The following is an 18,347-nucleotide window of genomic DNA, read 5'->3' on the forward strand; positions in this document are numbered from 1 at the left end:
TTTAGACTTGGGTCTTACAGTACTAGTATATATATATATATATATATATATATATATATATATATATATATATATATATAAATAAAATATATAAAATATATAACGGTTAAATTGAGTCCACAAAATATAAGCGACTAGTTAAGATTAGGAAAAAGGTTGTGGTTTGAATTAAAACACTCTCAAGGCACACACATTTCCTGGGTGAAAGTCTATAGTTTTCCGCGGGAGGCGAACTCCACTCCCTGGCTTGAAAGTCCTTTGTTTTAACACCCACACATCCACGCCGACCACCTCCCTACGCGGCCAGCCGCATTCTTATACAGCGGCAGTCAATGTAGTGAATACAGCAACAACAACAAAAAGCGCGTAATGATTATGAATTACATGCTTAACTTTTTGTAGCTTTACTGTCATAACTGATAGAAATGAGACCCAAGAGTTTATAAACTGAAATTAAACTTTACAATGGAGAGTGGAAAGTTTGTTTGTGTGTAAAGTCAAAATATAACGCTATTGTGCTGGATGAAGGATTTGCTTTGATTTGCCAGTAAAGACAGGGAGTGTGTGTGTGTGTATGTGCACACGTTTCGAGCACTTTGTCTTTTTTTTATTTAGAATTAAATTTACAAAGAGTCAGTCATCTCAGTTCGTAAACATAAAATTGTACATAAATAAGTAAATATGACATAATATAAAAAGTAAGTATGAAAGTAATAATTCAAACAAGAAATAAATAAAATAATATATAAATAAATAAAGAAGTGACAGACTTGCAAACTTCATTAAGTGACAGCAGGTGTTCTTAATTAAATAATTTCGAGTAGATATTAGTTATTAAAATACCTTTCTTATTTGTTACCAATTTAAGAGACTCAAAGTACATATCAATTAAAATTTTGAATAGTTTAAAACATGGGGTTGATTTAGAAGATGTTGCTTTGCGAATGTGGAACTTACCTAATGAGATAAAAAGATTTACAATATTACACAAGTTGCTATCTTTACATTCAAAGTAGGTGATAACATGTTTTTTCGAGCACCTTGCCATCATCTTCCGAGAACTAAAGATGACTCAGACATGGCCTTGAGGCTTATTGATTGGAGAGACACACACACACACACACACACACACACGAAAATGGGCTCAAATGTAATTGAGAGACACAGCAGCACACCATGAGTTGCCGTGAGCATCAACATGTTTTTCCTGCGATCAACTCACACTGCTTCAGGGAACAACTTCAGAGCAACAAGGTTTCACAGTGTTCCTCAGGTGTAGGGGTGTGTGTGTGTGTGTGTGTGTGTGTGTGTGTGTGTGTGTGTCTCCATATATTCCCTACATGTCATCATGAGTGTTTGCTATAGCCTGGGGGACTGTGTATCACTTCCCAATCTGTCGCTCTGGCATAGCAACTTCCTTACAGTGTAAATGGAACCTTGTTATCCAGCTAGCTGCTGTCAGAGCTCATCATGTAAGAGCAGGTGATTTTTTTGCAACCTGGCTCAGCTGAGTATGAGTGAGTAAGTGAGTTTATTTTTTTAGCTCTGCCAGAGGGTTAAACAGGCTACCTGGACACAGAGCTCACTCCAACTTGTTTACAGAGCTCACTCCAACTTGTTTATCAGCAGAAGAATATTTTCCTGATCTGACGCCGCTTCCTTCTTTTCCTCTCCTCTTTTCCGCTGTTCATTCATTTTGTCGACCACATAGATGTTTCTCTATTTCTCTAAGTCACTTTCTCCTCAGAACATATTATTTAGCAGAATTTGACCACAAAGAACATAAATCAGACAATGAACGACATTAAACAGACTCTACAATCTCCTTTTCATTCATTTGACACACATTTATAAATCATTTCATTGTTTAAATGCAGTGATGTACTGTATGAAATAACATGCTGCCAAAACCTACACACCACAAATCTAACTGGGCTACAGTCCAGCAAGGTATTTTAATCTGCGAATGTGTATGTGTGCAGTTAATCTATTTTCAGGCACTCGCCCACCTTCCGTAAACAGGGAGACATGTGCCGCTGGGTTACAGCGGCCATAATTCCTCAGGATTAGCTCCAAAAGAGTGGGGAAAAAAACAAATCTCATGTTACCCTGTGATCTGATCTGGTGCCAGAGGTCGGAAGAAAGGAACAAACCCATCAATAAAGAGGGGAGAAGGAGAGGGTAAGAGGAGAGGAAACAGAGAAAGAGAGAAGGCCTGTGATTTGTTGGGCAGCAGAAGAGTGCTGGGTTTCACCTCAATAATTCATGATGTGTAATGTGAGGATCACATCATCTGTACAGGGAGGAGGAAGGGATGAAGGTCAGAAATACAAGTGAACAGGAGAGGAGACAGAGAGGGAGGAAGGAAGGGAGTGAGAAGAAACAGAAATTAAAAGGATGGCAGATAAAGACAGTACATATGAAATAATGACATTAAAAGTGGATAAAACAGAATAAATGCAAGAGGATAAAAGGCAAAACAAGAGCAAGTGAAAAAAAGATGATAAAAGAGCAAAAGATAAAGATGAGAAGAGAATAATAGAAAAGAGGGTTGAGGAAAAAAAGACAGGACAGCAAAAATTAGTAAGCCAAATTTAACACTCTGGACTTCACCTGGAAGTGCATTTAAGAACTTACAGTATCCAAAATAGATAAACAAAAAGCTGGATGTACAAGTAACACGCAAAATAAAATGAATAGGTCTACTACTGGAGGGGTCACTCATATCCTGCAGTTTAACTTTGCAACTATGCAATTTACAGCATTTGCCTCATTACATTTCCAGCTCTGCTATAGAGTCCATCAACACAATTTCTAATAGCATCCAACGACTTTCAAATCATTTTAATCAAAACATCCCAGCATAATGTGGTGGAAAAAATGAAGATGCCTATTTGCTGCATTTAAGGGATTTTAACACTTTGAAGTGTTATTAAAACTTTTTAAAGACTCACTGATGGGGAGGGAGAGAGAGAGAGAGAGAGAGAGAGAGAGAGAGAGAGAGAGAGAGAGAGAGAGAGAGAGAGAGAGAGAGAGAGAGAGAGAGAGAGAGAGAGAGAGAGAGGAGACAAATAGAGTAAAACTGGGGCATGAATATTAAGGGGAACATGATCTAAGTAAAAGCACATCCTTTCCTGCCATCCTCCTGTGACCTTTTACTATGAACCCTAATGGTGTGAGAGAACATGAGCCAGCGGTTTTTACAGACAATGTCAGTGTGACCAACTAGCAATGAGCCCAACCTCAGATTTTAAAGTATAAAAAGGCTTGGTTAACACTAAACTGTGTGTTTTTTTCCCCAAACTACGTTGACATTGAAATTGTAGGTGATTTTAAGATGACCTTCATTTAATTGATACTTTGGATTTGGAGTACTCTGAACAGCCTAAACACCAAACTTCAGACCTTTTGATCTCCAATGGGCTCTCCTTGAGTCAATTTGACACATTATTCATATCTATCTATCTATCTATCTATCTATCTATCTATCTATAGATATATATGTAAGACCACAAATTCATTTTATTGATGCCTCTCTCCCCCCTACCTTCTCCTGTCACATGAACAGTTTGTCAGGCTTTCATGCACCTCCCATCACCTGATCCTGATCAGAGTCCTTTAATATTATATTATCATAATATAATAATATAATATTTCCGATACCAAGTCCGATCCGATACATATTCAATCAACATTTAGGTGAATACGACACACTGAAATAACTGTTGTAGCTACTAAAGCTGACACACCTTATTTTTCACAAACTACTTTTTCCAATTTTTAAATGGCCTAGTGTTGATGAACTTAAATTACTGATATATGAATGAAGGTTTAACAGAACTCTACTTCATAAAAGTTTCTGGTTAAATATCTTCCCTGCTGATTCTATCTTTTGACTCATCTCCCTTCTACAATTTAAAAAAAATGACCATAAATTTGAGGCAACCTCGACCTCCTACAGCGGACCATAGAGGCAGCTTTGCCAAGCTTAGTACTTGTTTCAAACAACCTACATTAATAGTCCCACCACTTATGAAACCCTGTTGTATGTATGTATGTATGTATATGTGTGTCTTGTATATCATGCTCTAGTCTAGTATATGCAGACATCTGTGTGTCTGTGCGTGTGTGTATCTGTATTAGCCTATGTGCTGGGTGGATTTCAAAAGAACCCCTTCTAGCTCTTCATCTGATGCCTCTACAAAGGGCCGGCCTCGCCGCAGGGGCCTGTGTGCCTGTATGTGTCTACAAAAAGAGCACCATCCTTTATCCAAGAGCTGATACAAAAGGCCACCGACATGGTGCTGAGGACTGAGTTATTGTTGCTCTGAGCACCAAAACTTCACACGCCTACACACACACTAGCCACAGGATGGTCATGTTACACCCTTGAGGAGAGGTGTGTTCAACACACACACACACACACACAAAAAGCAATTTAACACTAATCTGAAAAGAAGTTTAGAACTTGATGTACCTCCTCAGCCCTGTCAGATGAACTCAAGTACCACCTCATCAACACCACCCATCATGTTCCAAATGTGTTTTTTTATGCATTACTTTTAGTTATTTCAACCATATATCATTTACGTTATATATATATATATATATATATATATATATATATATATATACACACACACACACACACTATCTACATACTTTATACAAGGGCTGCAACTAACGATTATTTTCATAGTCGATTAATCTGTTGATTTCTTTCTCGATTATTCGATTAGTTGTTTGGTTTATAAAATGTCAGAAAATGGTGAAAAATGTGGATCAGTGTTTCCCAAAACCCCAAGATGACGTCCTCAAATGTCTTGTTTTATCCACAGCTCAAAGATATTTAGTTTACTGTCACAGAGGAGAGAAGAAACTAGAAAATATTCACATTTAAGAAGCTGGAATCAAAGAATTTTTATGTCTTAAAGTCTTAAAAAATTACTCAAACCGACTAATCGATTATTAAAATACTTGGCGATTAATTTAAGAGTTCACAACTAATCGATTAATCGATTATTCTTTGCATCTCTACTTTATACCAGGGATCTTCAACATTTTTTAGGCCAAGAACCTCTTAACTGAAAGAGAGAGAGCAGGGACCCCCTACTACATATACTGTATAAAATAAACTGGGCCTACAATAACGTGTAGGGCAGCCCAAAGCCTTTATACATAGCTTTTTAGTGCATAGAATACTAAGCTATTAAAATAATAATTGTCGGCATGATTTAAAAAAAAAAAATCATCTTTTAATGTTACACATACATGTGGCACAGTGAACCCTTAGGATTAACTGTATCGTATATTGAATGGCTATCTTGGTGACTACCTATAGGCCAGTCAGCCTAACATTAGTGGGGCTTTATATTTGCTAATAATATGTTGGATTCATGTTAAGACATTTACATTTTTGAAAAAACTTTCAAAAAGTAACAATAATTTGGAGGCCCTCTTGCAGTGACTCTGAGGACCCCCTAGGGCTCCCGGACCCCCTGTTGAAGATCCCTGCTTTATACAATCTTTCCACTTACCCCTGGTAACAGCATAATTACCCTCTGGAGTACATGTACTGATGTATAATATTAAACAAAAACACACCATGGTTCCGATAATAAAAACTATGACAGAAAGACAACACTGAAACTAAGAATCTTAAAAATGTTTGTGTTTTGCCCAATCCCTCCCAAATACACACACATACCCAGGAACCAGCCCACAGGAAAGCTGCTAGCTCTAAGACAAAGACCAGGCAAAACAGCTACAAATAAAGGAAGAAGACAAAAGGAAAAGGGGGAAGGCTGAGGTCAGGGTTTAGAAATATAACCAAAGGAGGAAGTGCCATGCTCTAGGAGACCATACACAGTAAAATAATGGAAACAGCGGCGCCATATATTTCTACGGAGACCAGTGAAGTCACTTTTTCGGTGATGGCTGAGCGTTGCTGTGCAGCCTCCAACTGAGCTTGACGACGTAGATGTGACGTGAGCAACCTGTCTGAAAGTTGTAAGTCTTCTGGTAGCTGTGCCGAGAGAAATCTCAATCATTCTGAATCTTGCAGAGACAGAGAGCGTAGGTATATGTAAGGAGATAACATAGGCACAGGCTAATTATTGCTAACTAAATGCTAGTTAACATTAGTAATTAAACTTAAACAGCTAATGTAAGTCGAAACTGCCTACGAGCTTCTCCTGTACTGTACGATAATTCCTCTACTATGCGACAGAAAGTCGCGTGGTTATGACACAATCGTTAGCCTATTTCTACAAAAACGTCTGCTACAGAGCCATAACGTGAGGTACAAGGTAATGGAGCCTTTTATACATTGTCATGTTTCTTTAGAAATAAACAATGGACAAATAGAGTTTTTAAACGCTTCAGATGTAAAGTTATTCGCTGTCAAAGTGACACCAAAATGAATGGGAGTCAAGGGATGCTAACGGGAGGTGATGGCTTGTTAGCCTAGAATCTCCCCATTGGAGGGACGCTTTCCAGATGCACGCTTACCCCCTTGGACTTAACATGCATGTGTATACTAACAATATACCAAGAAAACACACAAAATATCATTTCAAACAACAAAGCATCAAATGAGAACATGTTTGTTGTTATTCAATTAAGTATGGTATCTTTTAAAGTTTGGACATTGGACTGACAAGCATCACAAAAGCCTGGTGACTTTACCCCGTGTGTCTCCTGCCGGGCCTGTGGGCCTCTTAGCAGGCCTCTTTGTGTCACTTACCCGCCCTGGTTCTCACTAAAATGCTACAAGCCGGATATCCTGTCAAATGTCGGTAGCTAGTAACAACTCTCAACAGCAGCCAACCAACCTCCCGCAGAGGCATGTGCCAGCTAAGAGGACACCAAGCAACTCTGATGCACATACAGTTGGATCTACTGTGTGTGTGTGTGTGTGTGTGTGTGTGTGTGTGTGTGTGTGTGTGTGTGTGTGTGTGTGTGTGTGTCTGGATACATAAATCTGCACACACACACACACACACACACACACACACACAGGAGAACGAGCATGGAGCTACGGTGTATTGCTGAACAAGGTACAAGCGTAGCCTAAATAGTGTGTTGTGAGCAGACCAAGCCAGCAATTTGAAGTAAACAAGTGAGTCAGAAACAATTAGAGGCACTTGGATGGCATTCTGCAAACCCAGATAATCAAAACACTGGAACATTTAGAGACAAGGAGAGAAAAAAGAAGACAGTGAAATTAGTCCCGCAGGCACACAACTAATCCACAATGTGTATTGTGAAGGAACCTTCATATTGCCAAGTAATTACTTTCCAAAGTGACAGATTATTATCAGCAGTGCAAGTATGCTCTTTCTTTATCCTTCCCAAAATCACAAATTACTGATACCACATTTCAATCCCCCCAAAACCATGAGGCTACAACGCTCAACTGTCTCAAAACTCATCTGTCCTTTGACATTTCCATTCTTTTCTGGTTAGATGTGTAAAAAACCCACATCGAGTCACATCTCGGATCAGCCAGCAAGCATGTACACTACATACTAGGACATTTACTACTCCAGACTGCAAACATCTAACAACAATCTTTGGGCCTACTGGTGGCACACTGGAGAGGAGAGGAGGCAGGAGAGTGCACAGAGCCGCACCCTGAGGCCTACTGCATCCTGTGTAGCGGAAAGGAAGAGCAAAAAACACCATGAAGACGCAAGGACTCACCCGGAAAACTTGACAACCAACAAGCTTGCTAGTTCTTCCCCCAATCAACCGGCAACTTGTGCAAACAGCTGCTTAAAGCGGAGGGAGAAGGCAACTCTTTCCTAAGCAACTTTAGTCTGAGTATGTGCCTGCAAGTGAAGGGCCTTCAGCATCATAAGCTATAGACAAAGACTTCGCAACGGTTTGTGCTCTGCTTCGCCTCAGGCATAAGAGAGTGCAGAGAGAGTCGGACAGAAGGAGGAAGTAGGCGTTTGTCGAGAAAAGAGGAAACAGGTCTGTTAGTAGAGAAAGCGGCAAAATTTAAAGAGAAGATGACAGCGAGTAAGAAGAGAGTCTAATTCACATGTAAAGAAACAAACCATGAATCCATCCCTACAAATTAAAAAGACACTTTATTGAGCTGATTGGTTTAATTAAGGCTAATCATATCTCATAAATATCTCATTAGTCTCCTCCAGTGCATTGATGTGAGTATAAACTACTGTAGCCTTAAAGCAGGTAAGCTTTGCATTGGAAAGGGTGGGAAACAGCTAGCCTGTCTCTGTCCAAAGGTAACTAAATCCATCAACCAGCAGTTCAGAAGCTCACTAATCAACTTGTTTGTTTATGTGGCTATTTTTTGGCCAAGTGCGGTAACTTACTGGAGCAATTTACGCTGTTTATACACTTCAGGTTTTGTATGAATTAAACAAACGAGATAGAAAGTGTTAATTAGTGAGCTTCAGAAGTGCTGACAGGCGGATTTTATATCTTTGGAGAGAGCCAGGCTGCCCCCCTACTTCCAGTCTTTATGCAAAGCTAAGCGGCTGCTGGACAGATATGAGAGTAAATAAGTGTGTTTCCCAAAATGTCAAACTATTGCTTTAATGTCACAGCCAACAGCTAACCTACGAGAGACATGATGCACATCATACAGGAAAGGGTCAAGGGAAAAGCCTCAAAGATTCTTTCAAAATATTATAAGTCATATTTAATGATGCATTTAATGCTGCTGTTCAAAGACTGCCAGAGAGCAGGTGATTACCACAAACGTAGCAGACGCTTTCACTTCCTCCCCAATCTCAACTGATGCAACAGAGTCAGAACAAGCGCCAACAGAGTGAGTCAGATGGTTTACACACGGTCACAAAAGACCACTGATCATGAGCTAAGAGGCTAAAGGCCCAAATGAAACATATACAGTTTGAACAGGGCGATGACATCTTCATTTCAGACTGAGAGCTCAACAGGCCATCTGTGCAAGTGTCACACAAAAAACAGATGTTTACTCCACCCATTCTGAGGTCAACTTTGGTTTGTATGAGCCTCATAAATGCAAACATCCAGGACATCCAGTTCTGACTCAAACTCCCTGAGAGCCTCAGCAGGAAAACATTTCATCACAGCAACACCAGCAAAAAAACAACAAGCTAATAGAAACATATCATATCCTTATTGAGGTTTTGTCTTGTGCCAAGCTGGGAAAATAAGAGAAAGAAGACAGGGCCGTGCGAGCCTTGAGCCGTCATGTGTTTAGGTTTGGCCTCAACAAAACATTTCATGGAGACCTGAGGAAGTGAAAAGGACCCTTTGCCACTAATGAATCCCTGCAAGACAGCTAAGAAGACTTTGTGTGATCTACACACAACTGTCTGTCAGGGAAGCTTAAAACAGAGTGAGGTCTGCTGAGTCATAGATCTCACTGGGGACTCTGCCCAACTCCATGTCAAAGCTTTAATAATCTATCCAAACTGTCACGGTTCCCTTGTGAATACCCTGCCTCTGTGCTCTCCATCAGCCCCACTGACCTGTCCAGGATGCTGCACTCCGTTTCAGTCGACAACCTTTCAAAATCCACCTCGTCAACCCCTTTTACATTTCCTATGATGGCTGCTCTTGTCAAAATTCAAATCCTGTGTGTTTTGCATCAAAACACTGCTGTGGATTTACATCCCCGCACTCTATCAAAGCCATAGTCTACCCTGCCATATTTTTGATATATAGTCAAAAATGTAAAATTGTATTGCCAAACCCACTGAGCAAGAATCAAACCGCCAACTGTTAACAGCCAGCTTTAAAGCATACAATTGACGAGTGGTTGGTACCAGCGTATCTTCTGGAACTGATAAGAAGTGGTTTGTAATTATGACCTGCTGCTAGTTTATATGTACGTCATTTTTTCTGGTTTTATAAACTCCAATCCGCAAATCTCAATTATCTTTTGTTAACTCGCTCAAGGTGCAGCAGATTGTAGGTGAGTCACAGTGTTAACCTGACCGTCGTGGCTGTTTCTTGTTCTAATCAGGAGCTACTCAGCCTTAGTATGCAAGGCAGGTTGTGTTGAAGCAGTGTTTGAAAGAAATGTTACTACTAGCAGTAAACATAAAGGCTTACATTTTGGAAAATCAGATATTACTGACTGCAAAACAGTGAATCTTGCATGCTGGTGTAGCAGTGATTTGGAGGCAAGAAAAAAAACAATTGTGCTGTAGTAAAACCGTAGTGTATAGAAGTGAATACTGTAATGTGGAGTGTAGTATATGACAAGTACTGCATCTTGTTAAAAACTCAAACATTCTATCTTTTTCGACCCTTTTTGACTAAGGTAATCGATATTTTGGGAGATTTTTGAGAGTTACTGTAGATGAGAAGATCAATACCACTCTCATGTCTGTTAAACATGAAGCTTCAGACTGCAAGTGGGGGGGAAACAGCTAGCCTGGCTCTCGACCTATTGCTTAAAAGTTAATTTAAAATGGATAAATAAATCATTTTCTTTTTCCCTTCTCAGTTAGAAACCAGCAATTTGCTCTTTTTTTGATCATTGTAACAACAGTTTGACTAATTATCAAAATAATTGTTTTTTGTTATCGTTTGTACTATTCAAGAGAGACTACTATTGTCAGTCAGCTGTGGCTCGGACCCCTGCCCCACCAGATGTGTGTTGGTGATTCAGAAATTTGAGATAATGGTTGCACTCAACTCTAAATGGCTCTCGATGAGTATCAGCTGAAAACCCAAAATGTAAAAATGCAGGTGTTGAATAATAATACCCGACAGGTGTTGACGTCATTCGCTCGATTAGTGTTTCATAAGCCTTTTTCTTATTCACAGATTGTCTTTCCCATTTTTTCAAACATGAAATGAATCTGTACATTCCCTCAGTCTGCTTGCAGAGGAGGTTGTCAGGCAAAGATAATTCCACATCACCTCAGGGGATCATATATTATTCAAAACCACATCCAAATTTATTCCACTTGAAGATAAGTAACATGCTTTACTTGTAATTGTTAAACCCCAGTAGTTATGATCCATACATTTCAACATACAGTGTTACATATGGTTACAGTCGACAGGAAGCTGGGCCCTGATTTAGTTTCCAAACTGCAAATCACCTTGCAAAACAACACCTCGCAAGTAGGTGTATGATCACACAATGCCCTGCTTCCCAAAGCAACACGGTGACACATTGTTTACAAATCAGGTTCATCACTGCTCTCTGATCAATCAACTCAGGATATTTTTGGACATTTAAGTGCTTATGAAACATTACCTGTACCATTAAAATACCCTGGTGTGTATATTTTAATCCTCTTCCCTCACAGCGTGTGTATTCAAGAGTGTTATGTAAGGTGACTATTACACATGTTGTTTTTTCCTCCATTGCCTCGCTAACTGAAACACAATAGGCTATGTGCCCTGTTCAAACACAATCTCCTTTCTCTTTAGATTTAAAAATAACATGCTATCCTCCCCCATTACATAACTCAATATCAGTCAGCATCAAGGTCGGCAGTGAGAGCTTAAAAACAGAAAATAGTAGCACAATTAGGTGTTTACCCTGGAAGCCTTTTCACTGTCAGTTAGGAAGAGTGTGTGTATGTGTGTATGCGTGTGTGTGTGTGTGTGTGTGTGTGTGTGTGTGTGTGTGTGTTTGTTTCACTATATTCATGAGGTCCAAAAAACAGGGAATACAGTATACTTGTGGGGTCTGCACAGCCTTGTGGGGCCCAAAATGCTGGACCCCACAAGGTTAAAGGGCTGTTTGAGGGTTAAGACTTGGTTTTAGGATTAGAGTTAGAATTAGGTTATGGTGAGGGGGAGGGTAAGGGTTAAGGTTAGGCATTTAGTTGTGATGGTTAAGGTTAGGCTAAGGGGCTAGGGAATGCATTATGTCAGTGACGGGTCCCCACAAAGATAGTGAAACAAACGTGTGTGTGTGTGTGTGTGTGTGTGTGTGTGTGTGTGTGTGTGTGTGTGTGTGTGTGTGTGTGTGTGTGTGTGTGTGTGTGTGTGTGAGAGAGCCCACAGGCTTGGTGAGTCACTGACAGTGTGACCTTCTGCTCTCAGGCTCCTCAGCCCTGTTGGAAGCAGCCTATCCAGGTCAAACACTCACTCTTCACAGTGTATTTTTTTTCTTCTATACTGACACATATAGAAGGATTCAGTTATGGAAATACTGCCTAATTCAATGATGTCTTCAAAAGTTGTCGATCAAAGTTTTCTGCAGCAGCAGGAAACACTGCAGGGACGGTTGGATTCTAGCTGTGATGCGAACAACCAATGTACCATATTGTGTACATGCTGACTTCTGCAATCAGCAAATAGACATTAGTATCTATTTAAGTTGTAAGCAGGCTTAGATCCTTAGAAATTAGGATTTGCGAATACAGCTAGAGTTACCATGAAAGACACCGCACCATCACAATTTCCTCCAAAAAAATTCTGCGCACTCAACCACTCGTCTATTCTGATCTTCACCAGAAGGCTTTTACGGACCTCATATTAAATTCTAAGGCTTATAACAGTGGTTTCTAAACCTTAAATTACCTCAGCTAGAGATGTGGGTTAGGGAAATGAAAATGTCAGCTATGCTATGTGCGTCCCTAGAAGACTCCACAATGGCTGGTCTGGCTGCAGGCCCGTTGGGTCTTTGGTGTAATCAACTTACATAGCTGGACCATTATGACGAAGCTGGAAAGAAGAGCCTGGATGCTTGAAGGAACAAACTGGAATGTGACTGCCATAATACTCAAAACAGCAGCAGTGTATGAATCTAATCACCATGCAGACTATGGAGGGGATTCACCCAAATGTTTATTGTGGTGTAAATTTACTCCAGGACTGACACTGGACACTATTCATTCAAGTGTCTTATAAATGGAAAGTAGTCGGAAACTTTTTATGTTCTCTAAACTGAGGACATTTATTAAGTGTAAGTATTAAAATGAGACTGACTTTTTACAATAGTGTAGTATTTATAGCAAATAATTTATTTAGTCACACATCAAACAAAAGTGTATCAAAGAAATAAGCTTATTCTCTTTCTTGCAAAGAGTTTGATTAAAAATGTTTTATCATGTTATGACTCTCGGTAGGAAGCAAAAACAATTTGCTATTTAGTCAAAGCTCATTCTAATAAGTGCAACATATTCTAATAATGTGCAACAAAGAATTCAAACCTTTGTAAATTACCAAAATTCTGTTGCAATTCTTGGCAAACTATTACCACATGGGAGATACGAAAGTATGAAAAGTGGTGAAAAATAAAGACATTATCCGACTGTAAAATCTTAAACCTTCCCTCCTTTATCATCAAAAGCAAAGCTTTTTTTGATATCATGAAATATGAAACGAGTTCTGAGAACTGCAGCGAGCTTAAGAGAGTCAAAAGAAACCCAACAAACGTGTGCCTTGTTACCAAACATACAACAGTTCTAATTCGTATAGGCTTCGCCCTCTAAGGACTGTCACTATTGGGGGGTTAATCCCTTCGTGCATGCGCAGTCGTGAAGATCTTCTTCACGTCCGCAAATACTGTATATTACACGAGCGGAATCGTTGCTCTGCTCCCAGTTTTTCTTCAGCGCTAGCAGAATGAAGACTTCTACCTCCAGCGACGTTCACCTCTGTACCGGCTGCCGGACTGGCTATATCCTGCCGTCGGACCTCCACCCCAGCTATGAGTCCTGCCTCGGTGCCCTTCACGCCGGGATATCGCTCACCCCTCAGGCCTCTTGCCCGTTCTGCGCCCGCCTGCCATCTAAAGAGCTAAAACGGCGAGCGGACACTTTTATAGTGCTCCAGGTAGACAGTGAGGGGGATGGCAGCTGGGCAGACCGGCGGGATGACACCCTGGATCTCCCGGGAGAGGACACCTTCGCCGGGCACGAGTCCGATGACTCGATTCCCCCCCGCACGTTTTCCAAGTGCATGGAGACGGCACTTTAGCCGTTGCGCAAAAAAAAGGCATCAGAGTCCTTTTTTATCTGGACGATTTAATCGTTTTGGCCCCCTCTTGCGCATTATCACAAGACGTTTTACGCATGGCAGACATCAGACAAACACAGCAGCTTTTCGTGCACTACAGGGAACACTCCCAAGGTGTGGCTCTTTCAAAACAGCGTCTGTCTCGCTGGCTGTGCGAAGCTATCAACCAGGCTTATAGCACGGAGGGGGCAGAGCCCCCTCAGGGCATCCGAGCGCATACTACGAGAGCGCTGTCAGCCCTTTTCAGGGGCATGACAGTAGCCAACATCTATGCAGCAGCTTCCTGGGCATCCCCATTCATCCGTTTCTATCTGCGTGATATGTCCGAGTCCTCCATGACGGTCCTATCCTCACTCAACAATGCACCGCTGCATGTGTGTTTTGCCTGCTGTCCCCATCCCTCCTGCACTGGGTGGCTGAGAGGAATGTGGGTATCCCATAATTATTAATCATGGTAGCAATTATCACTAGGGATGCAACTAACGATTATTTTAATAATCGATTAATCGGTCGATTATTTTTTCGATTAATCGATGAATCGGATAAAAAAAAAAAACATTAATTTACATCAACTCAATACATACATACATACTTGTTGTTTTAGTTAATAGTTGTGTAAAGGTAAGTAACCCAAAGAGCAGATACAGACCAGACCCCATACACAAACACACACACACACACACGCACACACACACACACACACACACACACCTTATTCATTTAATTACCATCATTGTAGTAAGTGCAAGTTAAGTTCATTTGTACACCACATTTAAACACAGCTTAAGATGACCAAGTGCTATAAAAGAACTTTAAAATGAAATTAAAAAGTACAACACACACAAATATATTTGTCAACAATAACTGATATGGGACAAAGCACAGAATATATATATGACAATAGATTGAAAAATTAATGGGCCAAAAAAGGCGAGTGAATAAAAACGTGTCTTTAGTCTTGCCTGCTTTACTACTGTTGTTAACGAGCTAACGCTAGCTTGTCATGCTTGTCAAGCTGGATAACGAGTAAACACCAGCACCAGAAGAGCTACTGGAGGGAAGTTACGTTCCTCACTTCAAAACGGAACAAAAGTAGGATTGTGTAGTGACTTTACCCTGCTGTTGAACTCCCTTCCTCCTCATCAAGGACTCCAACATGTTTACATTTTAGGTGCTGAATCATCACCGTGGTGCGCCTGTGCCGTGCCGTGTCGCTTTTGCTTATCTTGCAATTAACACGTTTTCGATTTATTTAGTGTGAAATGCTCCCACACCTTGGATGACTTAGGTCGTACTGATTTCTCTGCCTCCGCCATGTGTTTCAGAACGTTACGCGTCTCTCTCCATATTTCCTCTACCCCCGCTCTGTTCTTTTTTTCTTTTCTTTCGCTCCGCGCCGCTCCGCATGGCACTCAACTCAATTGCTTTTATCTCTGCGACTGAGTGGCATGGCGTGTCGCGCGACACAACGAATCGATAATGAAATTCGTTGCCAACTTTTTTTAATAATCGAATTTTATCGATTTAATCGATTCGTTGTTGCAGCCCTAATTATCACTAATAATGCACTTCCACAATCATGACTTGGGCCTTACAATCAGTATTAGGCCAACTCATAATCATGACAGGGTTTTTTATCAAAATAACATAATATTTGATACATTGACTTGTCAGTGCAAATAAGGAGAGGAGTTAGTCTATGTTCTGCTTGTGGACCCTGTGTCACAGGTGGCATTGACTACATCAGCTTCGCCCTAACCCAATAGCGACAGCCCTTAGAGGGCGAAGCCTATACGAAATAGAACGACAGTTACATATTGTAACTCCAGATTCTATGAGTATAGTAGTGTGTCTCAAATCGCGCACTTCCGTTAGTGTACTAACTGAAGTGCACTTCGTACACTACGTACTTACTTGCATAGTGCGTAAAATTTGACAGGGTAGTGTTGTCTCAAATCGCGCACTGCCTTATGTACTTACAGGAAATGACATCACAACATCTCAGTCCTCCTTCTTCTTCTTCTATGAAATTGTGAATTGTACCCAAGGCAGAGCATTCCCAACACTGTTGTCACTCGTGAAAAACACATTTCTGCTTTGTTCATCAAAATGAATGTGATTGTTGTTATTGTTGCTTGTTTTTGCCCTCTGTTTTATGCAACCGTAGACTTACCGGTATGATGATATTCATACTTTTGCTCCTAATTCATTGTAAAAAAACAACCCAAAATGGCCATTTTTAGTTATTTTAGCAAAATCTGAGCAATTCAATTGGTGTCCAACTGACATAAAGAACAAGCATAGAAAATAGTCATATTACATGTTTATATAAGGGTGTTTATTGCAATAGCTATTAATTACAGTGACAATACAAGAGTGAAAGCAGAGGCAACCCAATAGACATTTAAATATATCCCATTGTTCTATTCATTGCTGGCCCTGTACTTTGATGGGGAAAGTGATCTGATGGTGGACTTCAGACTCTCCAGGGGGATCCTTTAACGGTACATCCTCGGCACGGCGTGTGACCATGGCTGGGGACCCTTGTCTTCCTCTTTTGGCTCGCCAGCGGTACCTCTTATCGTGGTTTAGCCAGAGCCTTTGCTATGCCCCGGGCCACTGTGCACCGTGCTGTCCACAATACCAGCAGGGAAATCCTCTCTCTCCTCCCCCAGGTCGTTCGCCTTCCAGCAGAGGAGGACTTCCCTCAAGTTGGCAGCATTGACGGCCACGTCTGTGTCCCTAACGATTATATAAGTCAGGACACAAACAGCACTGTTAATACGTTATAACATAGCATACATTAAAGTACTGTAACATTACTACTAACGCTCGCAGCTTCATGTATATCTACAAGATCACACATCTAACGCTAAAATCGTCTACAGTGAGGACGATAGTTTAACACAACAAACAACCGTATACCACAACACATGTAACATTAGCTAGGTTATAACTTATTTGCCAGTGGTTAAACCAAAGATTATAGACGTACCCGTAACTTCTTTGGTTAAACTGTGCCGCTGTTAGCTTGCTAAGGTTAGCGAAAGCTAGCTTGATAGCACATCAAATTACAGTACAAATTAACGTTATAATTCGCGGTACAAAAATCATCACCGACTCCAAAATTAACCAAATATACATAAACAGGTGGCTTATATGTTATACAAGTATAGCAAAAGACTAATGTTCAACTTACATTTGTAATACTCCGTGGGTCTCGCTGTCGCGTATTCGGCCGCCATTATCGAAAGTTTTTCACCTTTTGTTAGCTCCGCCCCTTCCGCTACGTCGCCAAGATGGCGACCGTTGAGGGTGGAAAGTGTCCATCGATCCACACTCAACTTTTTGACCGTTATGAGTGCACCATCCGGGTACTTGTAGTGCACTGCATTTACCACACTTCGACGAGTGACAGATTGAGTGTACTCAAATAGCTAGTATAAGTACAGAAGTGCGCGATTTGAGACACACCTTAGGTGTAGCCCTCTAAGGTTCGGGCCACCTGCCCCACTGACATTGGCTGAAGAAAATGCTGATGTTGGGAGCAGAGCAACAATTCAGCTCCTGTAATATACAGTATTTGCGGATGTAGTTGAGGCCCGCGCTGAGCACTAGGGCGGGAAAGAAAATCTTCACGACTGCGCATGCGCGAAGGGATTAACCCCCCAATAGCGACAGCCCTTAGAGGGCTACGCCTATACTCAGAATCTAGAGTTACAATACATAACTATCGTTTGTGATGTAGAGAAACACAACATCAAAGTGCAATTCTTCAAAAGCAGCAGAGTATGTGTGTGTGTGTGTGTGTGTGTGTGTGTGTAAACTAAAATGAGTTTGACCAGAGCTTCTCCCTTACTGATCATGGCAGACAATGACTGGAGCCTCTGGGGCCACGCTTCAAGGAACAAGCCATCCTGAAAAAGTTCACTGGACCCCTCTGTGTGTGTTTGTGTTTGTGTGTGAGAATGTATAGAGGGGATGGACCACACAAAAACCCTTCTAGGTCCCGTGACCGAGACGGGGATGAATGGTGCTTTTTGGTTGGTTAGAGAGGGAAGTCATGGAAACCGGTCTATAGTCCCATTGTCTAACTGTGAAGCCTGTGTGTGTGTTGGAGGAGGCGGGAGGCGTAGCATCAGGAGGGACCAGCACTGAATTCTTCATTCACATGCAGAAAAACGCCTCCATCATAAAGTGACCTTGAGCATATTTCTCTCTCTCTCTCTCTCTTAAACTGCCTTTGTCTATAAAAACACATTTCATGTTATGTAGCTTGGCCTTCATTGAAAAAAAAAAACAGACAGTTATGAGCAGCTCCAGTTTTCACATTGTGTAACTAATCAAACTGTTTTACTGCAGGGCAAATCAATAACTCTTCTCCAACATAGCGT

The 18,347-nt window shown here is 40.9% G+C and overlaps 1 protein-coding gene across 5 annotated transcripts in view; it reads right to left on the reverse strand.

Annotated features, from left to right (window-relative positions):
- The window catches only part of elmo1 (engulfment and cell motility 1 (ced-12 homolog, C. elegans)), a 104,457-nt gene that overhangs the window by 69,231 nt on the left and 16,879 nt on the right, over positions 1-18,347 (reverse strand). The window contains exon 1 of one of the 5 annotated variants that reach the window (XM_031323287.2): positions 7,705-7,941. The exons of the other annotated variants lie outside the window; for them this stretch is intronic. The gene's annotated coding sequence lies outside the window, so the exon portion shown is untranslated. Of the gene's footprint in view, positions 1-7,704; positions 7,942-18,347 lie in introns of those variants that run through there. 5 annotated transcript variants of the gene reach the window in all.

The sequence above is a fragment of the Sander lucioperca genome, chromosome 16, assembly GCF_008315115.2.
Source record: "Sander lucioperca isolate FBNREF2018 chromosome 16, SLUC_FBN_1.2, whole genome shotgun sequence".
NCBI lineage: Eukaryota > Metazoa > Chordata > Actinopteri > Perciformes > Percidae > Sander > Sander lucioperca.